This window comes from Miscanthus floridulus, chromosome 7 (assembly GCF_019320115.1).
Source record: "Miscanthus floridulus cultivar M001 chromosome 7, ASM1932011v1, whole genome shotgun sequence".
In the NCBI taxonomy this organism is placed as follows: Eukaryota; Viridiplantae; Streptophyta; class Magnoliopsida; order Poales; family Poaceae; genus Miscanthus; species Miscanthus floridulus.
This window is the reverse complement of record NC_089586.1, coordinates 86,101,756-86,111,587: the sequence shown is the minus strand read 5'-3', so window position 1 is coordinate 86,111,587 and position 9,832 is coordinate 86,101,756. Positions and strand designations below refer to the sequence as shown.

The following is a 9,832-nucleotide window of genomic DNA, read 5'->3' as shown; positions in this document are numbered from 1 at the left end:
AAGCAGCACATTGTGGCCGGTCTTAGGGTCGCAGTTAACGCAAAGCCAAGTCGTAAACAAAAAATGCCACTGGGGCTTTACACACCAGTGCAGCAGTGTTATATCTATCTATCTATCTATCTATCTATATATATATATATATATATATATATATATATATATATATATATATATATATAGCTCCACGTAGGGCAAGCAATTGCTGAGCTCTCCGGTGCCTCTTGCCACGCACATCAGTCACCGTAGGCGGCATTTCAACTTCAAAGCCGATCGGGGGAATCAGCAATGAAGGTGAGCGACGAATCATCGTCACAACATGTTCCTGCATGCCATTGCCGTCGTGTTCCCTCCTCACAATACTGACTTGTTGGGTTATCAGCCAAGCGAACAGGGCCGAAGTCCGACCCGTGCCGGTCCAAGGCGATGGCGGCGGTGGTGGTGGCGGCCGCGGGTGGGGTCGACTCCGTGGCGCTCGACGGCCAAGGCAGGGACAAGGTCGTCGTCGTGGGCGAGGGCATCGATCCCGTGAAGCTCACCTGCATGTGCGCTGCGCAAGAAGGTGGGGGCCGCGGACCTGCTGCAGGTCGGCGAGGCCAACCCGCCGGCCGCCGTGCCCTCCGTCCCGCCGAGCCGGTCACCAATATCGTCCACTACCACCCTGCCGGCTACTCGTGCCAGTGGCACGTACGGCAACTAGGCACAGCATGGCAGAGCGAGACACCACCTGCTCCACAACGCAGAGACAAGTAGACAACAGACCATTCATGCATGCGTACCTACGGATAGCAGCGGAGTAGATATTTTGGTTACATTGTTTGTCGAAAAAAAATATTGGTTACATTTAATTTTGTTAGGCTCAACTTTGTTTTCAACTAAATGAAATAAATTTAAAGTCCTATAATGTAATATTGGGTATAGAAAAGCATTACTCTGCACTGTATAACTTCTGGATTTCCGTGTACGGGATTAAACTGGACAGCATATTTTCAATACAGATTCGAAAAAAAAAATCTCGCATTTTAAACAAATAACCAATCATTCGAACTTGAGAACAATCGGAGCAAAGCTTCAAGACAAACACACCTCTTTTGAGTACCAAGTGGAGCCCAGCTTAGACCCTCGGTAGAGCTTTGAGCGGCTTTGACTCTAGCCACTTCATGCAACGTAGCAAAGAGTGATTCTTCTCTCTCCTCTTAATTAAAATTAAATTAGAAACTCATGAAGCCACTATTTTTTTTTGTTTTATCGGTTTTGGCTCCTCGCGCTGTATTAAGGAGACAAAACTGTTTAGAGCCGTGCCAAACAAGGTCTTAATTAAAAGAATGATGTCACTCGTATTTCAAAACATAGTATACTAGCGTGGGTGCCCACGCTTCGCGTGGGAAGGAGGGCGGGAAAAAAAAGAAAAAAAAAGATGAAACGGGTGCGTGCTGTTCCATAACGGGCATGTACTGTTCTGTATCGGGTTTATACTGTTTCTTACCGGGTTTGTACTGTTTTCTTATCATGTTGGATACTGTTTGCCACAGATCCAGTACCCGATACTGTTGATCTACAGGGATATGAGTCTTGGGGAGCTCCGGATAAACAGTGAATGGACACACATTTAAAGTTTTATATAGATTTCAGCACGTCAATCCCTCGACTGGAATTTCCGAGCAAAATTTCCATGTCTTTATGAAATTTTGGTTAAAAAAGGCCGAATGAAATGGAACCTAAAATCGAAAAATGCTGAAAATCAGCGCAACTCGGCCAAAATTCTAACCTTGTATGTTAACGGGAAGCAGAGTAACCTTGTTGGGTTCCTGTTGGATGTCTTGGTGGCGACGATGCATGTGAAACGTGGGAATTGCATGTGGCAGTGAACCCGTCAACCACGTTCGATCGGGAGTGGACAACAGTACGGCAGGTGTGGCACTCTAGCCCTGTAGTGCAGCCGGTCACTGAGTGCAGCAGTGCGAACGACCATCTCGTGTTGAACACCCAAGCCCGTCTTCCAAGTTCCTACTGAAGCAGCTCTGGAAAGCTCCAAAAATCATTGTGAACCCTGATTAGTGTTGGAATATATGCATGGCCTTGGCCTCATAAAGATTTTTTTAATTACTCCAAATAAATCTCAAAGGGTTATTTGTATGTGCATACAAGGGTAGTTTGGGAAACATTAATTCCACTTTGTTTTTTTTCTGAAACATTAATTCCACTTTGTTAGTTGAAGTGGAGGTACAGTTGTCATACTTACGTAAGGAAGTCATATCCACTTCTCCAAATCTAGCGTAGAGAGAGAAGGAAAGCCTACACGCGTATTTGCTCATCGGGCCGGTGCGCGGCGCCTGCTCGTGGATGGTCCGCTGAAATTCGATCCGTGGCATTGCGGGAGAGCTTTCAGTTTTCGATTAGTTGGCCTTTAAGTTTGAAAACCTAATTGATAAACAACCTACCAGCCATCGCTGGAAACAGTTCTATTCGAGTTAGGGTCTTACATCTTTTCCCCTACCACGTTGTCGTCGTAGTCTCTCCATCTTGAGCAGATACACAAGCTACACAAGCAATCGGAAGAGCATGTCTCTGCAACCACTCGTCCTTGTGTGATCCTGCACCGGAGAGGATGAATAAGGTTTTTGGGAAGTGCCTTCGCGCGACTGGCCCCGACCTCCATGACGATTTGTCACTACGCCAGATTCTTACACTAGGAACGGGAGCATTTTTACTGTAGGGGTGGCTGGGGTTGGGGGCGCCCCTACAGTGGGCGTCCTCGGGCCCCAGCAGCCCAGCCGCCCCTACCGATGGCACTGTAGGGGCGGCTGGTAACCTGAGCCGCCCCTACAGTTGGGGTTGATCTGTAGGGGCGGCTCAATCACCAACCGCCCCTGCAGTGCTCATTTGTCTTTTTTCAAATTTTAAAATTTGAAATGTTCAAATTTAGTCAAATGACAAGATAACCAAAATAAAAGTTGTAGATATTGATGAGTTGAACAACTTTTGTATTCATCACTTTTACATCTGAAATCATTTAGGGTTTTAAAATTTAGTTTGAACTTGTCAAATTTCATATTTTAAAATATGTAAAACATTGTCACATCCAAGTTTGATCAAACTTAAATGCTGAAGCATAATTTTAGAATTTTTAGGAGAAAAAACCATCACATTTGGAGTTAGTATGAGGGAGAACAACTACTTACAAAGTTTACCCACAGATTAAAAAGAAAAATCACACTGTTCTAGATGATCCTTATATGATCATAGTGAACAGTGTGATTTTTTTTAATCTGTGGGTCAACTTTGTAACTAGTTTTTCTTCCTCATACTAACTCCAAATCTGATGATTTTTCTCTAAAATTTTCTAAAATCATTCTCTATCAATTTATTTTGTTGGTTTTGTCAATATATATACATATGAAAAGTTTGAGTAATTTAAATTTTGAATTTCAAAAAAATGTAACTTCAGACAAGATTTTGGTACCCCAAATGATTTTAGCTGAAAAGATGATAAATACCAAAGTTGAATAACTCATCAAGATCTACAACTTTTGTATTGGTCATTTCTTTATATGATAAAGTGGTAATGACATTGTTCACAAATGTGACACATCTCTCGTAGGGTTTTATAAACTATATAAGACATGTGTAAGATTAGTGAACAATGTGTGTTAAGAATTTATCAAATAAAGAAATGACCAAAATAAAAGTTGTAGATATTCATGAGTTAAACAACTTTGGTATTCATCACTTTTTATGTTGAAATCAATTTGGGTCTCAAATTTTGGTTCGAACTTGTCGTTTTTCAAAATTTCAAATTTGAAAGGTTCCAATTTTATCAAATGATAAGATGACTAAAATAAAAGTTGTAGATATTAATGAGTTAAACAACTTTGGTATTCATAACTTTTTATGTTGAAATCATTTTGGGTCTCAAATTTTGGTTCGAACTTGTCATTTTTTAAAATTTCAAATTTGAAAGGTTCAAATTTTGTCAAATGACAAGATGACCAAAATAAAAGTTGTAGATCTTCATGAGTTGAACAACTTTTGTATTCATCACTTTTACATCTGAAATCATTTAGGGTTTTAAAATTTGGTTTGAACTTGTCAAATTTCAAATTTCAAATTGTAAAATATGTAAAACATTGTCACATCCAGGTTCGATCAAACTTAAATGCTGAAGCATGATTTTAGAAATTGTTAGGAAAAAAACCCTCACATTTGGAGTTAGTATGAGGGAGAACAGCTAGTTACAAAGTTTACCCACAGATTAAAAAGAGAAATCACACTGTTTTAGATGATCCTTACGTGATCATAGTGAACAGTGTGATTTCTTTTTTTAATCTGTGGGTCAACTTTATAACTAGTTTTTCTTCCTCATACTAACTCCAAATCTGATGATTTTTTTCCTAAAATTTTCTAAAATCATTCTCTGTCAATTTATTTTGTTGGTTTTGTCAATATATACATATGAAAAGTTTGAGCAATTTAAATTTTGAATTTCAAAAAAATGCAACTTCCGACAAGATTTTGGTACCCCAAATGATTTCAGCTGAAAAAGTGATAAATACCAAAGTTGAATAACTCATCAAGATCTACAACTTTTGTATTGGTCATTTCTTCATATAACAAAGTGGTAATGATATTGTTCACAAATGTGACACATCTCTCGTAAGGTTTTATAAACTATATGAGACATGTGTAAGATTAGTGAATAATGTGTGCTAAGAATTTATCAAATGAAGAAATGACCAAAATAAAAGTTGTAGATATTCATGAGTTGAACAACTTTGGTATTCATCAATTTTTATGTTGAAATCAATTTGGGTCTCAAATTTTGGTTCGAACTTGTCGTTTTTCAAAATTTCAAATTTGGAAGGTTCAAATTTTGTCAAATGACAAGATAACTAAAATAAAAGTTGTAGATATTAATGAGTTGAACAACTTTGGTATTCATCACTTTTTATGTTGAAATCATTTTGGGTCTCAAATTTTGGTTCAAACTTGTCGTTTTTCAAAATTTCAAATTTAAAAGGTTCAAATTTTGTCAAATGATAAGATGACTAAAATAAAAGTAGTAGATATTCATGAGTTGAACAACTTTGGTATTCATCACTTTTTATGTTGAAATCAATTTGGGTCTCAAATTTTGGTTTGAACTTGTCGTTTTTCAAAATTTCAAATTTGAAAGGTTCAAATTTTGTCAAATGACAAGATGACTAAAATAAAAGTGAAAAATTTGGGTCTCCAATCGCTGGCGTGGCCCACGTATCAGAGATACAAGCGTGAAAAGAGCGCGCAGTGGACAGAGAAGAGTAGTGTGCGAGGGGAAATTTTTTTCTCACCCTTATCCTCTCACGCTGCCCCCAACCAGTCATCTCGCATCCCCGCCGCCCGCGCACTCGCTCGCGTAAGGGCAGCGACCCGCCCAAGCGGGTGCATCTGCCGGCGCCGCCGCCGCACCACCCAGCCGCGTCCGCCCGCCGCCACCGCACCCAGCCACGTCCGCCGCCGCCACCTCACCCCCACCCGCATCCGCCGCCGCTGCGTCCTCCCAACCTGCGCGCGGCAGCCACCGCCGACCCCACTTGCTAGATTTGCGGTCACGGTGCCGAGACGAAGGCGCAGGCACAACAACGGTGCGCTAGCCATCGGTCGTGCAGCAGCCATGGTGAGAAATCTCTCTCTCTCTCTCTATGCCAACCTCTTCCGCTCAGATCTACTCTGTCTCTCTCCTTCAATTAGCAGAGGACTCATCACTTCGTCGCTGGGAATCGGGTGCGGTGGCCACGGCGACAGGATTTCTCCACGAAGAGCGACCGGCGAGGCTGCAATCCCCAGCAACCTAACCCCCCGGGTGAGCTCTAGTCCAATGGCACTACAGCCGTTTCTGTGATTCTAGCATACTCAATCTATTGTTCAAATCTCTAGTGGTACTATGGATATTCATATCTTGGAAGGATGTGCTTCTTCGTGATTAGGATCTAGGAATGGCTATATATGTATTTGTGAGTAAATTCAGATAAGCTAGAGATTCTGCAATTCAGATAAATCATGTTTGCAATGCTATGCTAGATATCAGGTTAACATTAATGTAGAAAAATAATTGTGTGTATGTGGTTCTTTAATTGTTTGGAACTATGTATGTGCATTGTCTGGGAAAAAAGATAGGAGTAGTTGAGAATGTATTTGATTATGTTTCTCTTTTTCCCTATTCTTCGTAGGCTTTCTTTTATTTTTTTTAAATCTGCATATACTATGGCCATGTTGTATGCCAGTATGGCACACCCATTTTCTACTCCATCTTTGAATTAAGGCACTCTCTTTACAATTTTTTTCTGCAGATGCATGGCTTTGAGGCGCCATGGGCCGGTGAGTTCTCTATGAGCTGCGTCCCAGCACAGGCGAGTTTGCTGCCCCCACTGTAACATAACTATAGTTGATTATTACTACTTACTTTCAGTTTTGGAGGCAAGCTAAACAAATGATGTACTGAATGATTTCCTAGTCTTAATTTGGCTTTGAAAAGCATATTTGGATCTGAATGCCATATACAGTGACTTTGCTACCATCACCTGTTAGGCTGTTATCACTAATAATCCATAAGTGCATGAATTTAGCCACCAAAACATTTTTTTGTCATCTCTGTGTTTTTAGAATTTTTTTATGTATAGTATTCATTTATTGTTCCATATCTGTAGTATTCCTTAGAGATTGCATCTATTTACAATTTGCACTTGTTTCTGTCCTATGAATAATAAGAAGCTATCCATTTGCACTAGTATTCCTTAGAGATTGTATAGAATACTTGAGTGTTCTACTCTTATGCTAAAGGTGTCTGCTGCACAGTGAAATGTGTCTTTAGTGAACGAACAGATTACGCTTTGAATATATACACAAAATCTAATCCTAAGGTGTTGCAACGATGCAAGATTTCTAGTTTACTTGATAGTTATATTTGTAAAGATTATTTTTGTAACTTCAGTACTTTTATTTTCACCATGTGGCTAAACCTCTTTCAGTACTGAGAAATAACTTGAGTATATATATATACACACACACACAAAGTTTGGTGCCATTTATAGTGTTTGCACAAGTATCAGATTGCCTATACTATGATTGGTGCCATTTGCATGAATTAGCAGCAGCTTAGACTGCATATTTTTATTCTTTTTGCTGTCCAGACAATATTTTAAATCTGAACATTTTGGTTCTAAAGATAGGTTCTAGTGTACTATCTTGTTGAAGTTTTCTAAACTACAGTTAGATAGTAAGGAGCTTACTATTATGCATACAGGAAACAGTGCCAATTATCTTGAACCAATGGCTTTATTGGTTTTGTTTATCTATGATACACATGAACACTGGCTAGGGATACTAGCTGTATAATTAGTAAAGTTTCATGCTTTGTTCAGTTTTAACATAACTAATCATTCAAATACATGCTGACATAATGCTTGGTTCCTTTCGCCATATAGATATAAGAGAATCCTTTTCTTGCAGGTGAAAAGGATCAAACTGCTTCTGCAGGAGTGTGATCAGATTGCCAAAACAATGAATTTGGAGATTATTGTAATGTTCATTTATTCTGTACAACATAAATGAACCCCAATATAGTATCAGGTTGCTTTGTTCTTTGACTGATGGTTTATTTGGTGAACTGAAGTAAATAATCAGATTTGCTTTAGTTACAATATTCCTGGTTGTATAGATATAGCGGGTTAGATCTTGCTTTCTCAGCTTTATTGTCATCCTGTGTGGCCATCCCTGATTGTAGTGCTCTCTATGGTCACTTTTTTAATTCAGAGACGTTGGACAAACAATCAACTATATTGTTTTACTGTATATTTAACAAGATTTCTCATGAATCGTTATATTTTTCTTATTTTGGCTGTAGGATATGGAGATGAATGGATGTGTAGCAGCTACTGTGTATTGCTGTCTAAGGGCTTGTAGGAAGTAATTACTAAACTTCTATCTATTTCCTATATGTTAGTTGCATGAACTATAACACTATAACTTGGGTCTGCCTTATTTTGCGAGGCCTTTAGAATGTACTATGTTGCATGAAAATGATGTTAATAAAGTAATAAACTCCCAAGGTGTTTCCATAATGGACTATGTTGTAATGATGAACTTTTATGAATTATGACTTGTGATGATGTTCTAAATAATGGTCTTGTGTTTGTGGATGTATATATATGTATATTTGTGGCGGTCAGATTCGAATTTGAATTATATATATATGTGGTCAGATTTGAATTTGAATTATTTATTTATTTTGCTGGGAAATCCACTGTAGGGCGGTTCTTGATTGAACCGCCCTTACAAATACACACAGCAGGGGCGGCTAGTGCAGGGGCGGCTGATATTACCAGCCGCCCCTACAGAGGGCACTGTAGGGGCGGCTGAAAACACCAGCCGCCCCTACAGAGGGCACTGCAGGGGCGGTCAGGAAACCACCCCTATAGAGGCACCCTCTGTAGAAACACCTTGGGAAGGGCGGCTGGCGCAGCCGCCCCTACAGAGGCTCTAGAGCCGCCCCTATAGTTCTGTAGTAGTGTGTCTCTTCCATCCAATTTTGTAAGTGCCGCGTACCATCATCTCTACTGTGGCTGTTTCGACCCGTCTTCGCCAACCACTACTACAGAATATTTATCCGTGTCGGGCATTTTGGGTTTCCCGCGGTGGGCAAACCGGTCCGCCGCCGTCGAAAGGCCACGGTAAATCATGGCTTCCCGTGGCAGACAGCTTTGCCCGCCGCGGTTAATCGTTCAGGAAAAACAAAAAAAAAGAAAAAAAAGCCCACACGGGCTTGGATCCGGGCCGCACTGAACCTAGATCCCGCCGCCGCCGTCGATCCACCGCCGTCGATTGGATCCGCCGCAGCTCCAACCCGCCGCACCGCCGGAGGGAGAGGAAGGGCCGGGGTGGGCGCCACGCCCACCGGATCTGCGCCGCCGTCGATTGGGTGGGAGGGAGACGACGCCCCTCCGTGGATCCGTGCCGTCGCGGCGGGTTGGGGCCGCCCCTCCGTGGATCCGTGCCGTCGCGGCGGGTTGGCACCGCCCCACCATGGATCCGCGCCGGACGGGCCACGCCGCTGCTCGCCACCGTGCGCGGAGGACCCGTCGCCGCTGCTCGCCACCGTCGTCGGGGATCTGCAAGGGTGCGAGTGTGAGAGGGACAAGATCCACCATTGATCTGAGAGAGAAGAAAGAGGGCTCCACACCTTGCGCCGGATTCGCCGCCGCCGCCGGGGCCTCCATGCCGGCGTCGGGGCCTCCACGCCGGCCGGAGGAGGGAGAGGAAGGGGCGCCGTCGGGGCCTCCACCGCCGGTCGAAGGAGGGAGAGGAAGGGGCGCCATCGGGGCCTCCACCGCCGCCGTCGGGGCGGCCTGACCTGGAGCGCGTGGGGAGTAAGAGAGTGGGGAGAAAGAGAGGCCGACTGCGCCTAAGTATACCTATATATACGTGTAGACGAATATCGGGCCAGCTTGGGCCTGATGGGCCTAGGCCTTTTCCGTGGCGGGCTTTTAACGTTGTCCGCCACGGTAAATTGATTTACCGTGGCGGACACCTTACGATGTCTGCCATGGTAAATAGGGTATTTACCGTGGCGGGCATCTTAATATGTCCGCCACGGTAAATACCCCATTTACCGTGGCGGACATATTAAGATGCCCGCCACGGTAAATCGATTTACCGTGGCGGGCAAAAGTGCCCGCTGCGGTAAATAAACAATGCCCGCCGCGGTAAATCGTGGGATTTACCGCAGCGGGCAAAAATAGGTGCCCGTCACGGAGTTCAAAAGTGCAACGCTGCGCATATTCGTTTGTGTAGTAGTGAACTT

At 42.6% G+C, this 9,832-nt stretch overlaps 1 long non-coding RNA gene across 2 annotated transcripts; it reads left to right on the top strand.

Annotated features, from left to right (window-relative positions):
• Positions 1-5,460: 5,460 nt before the first annotated feature.
• On the top strand, positions 5,461-7,374 carry LOC136463668 (uncharacterized). 2 transcript variants are annotated; one of them, XR_010761055.1, is made up of 3 exons: positions 5,461-5,650; positions 5,725-5,836; positions 6,324-7,374. It is a non-coding gene; the product is annotated as an uncharacterized lncRNA (long non-coding RNA). The 2 variants fall into 2 exon arrangements; XR_010761054.1 differs by having other exon boundaries at positions 5,463-5,650; positions 5,728-5,836.
• The last annotated feature ends 2,458 nt before the right edge of the window (positions 7,375-9,832 follow it).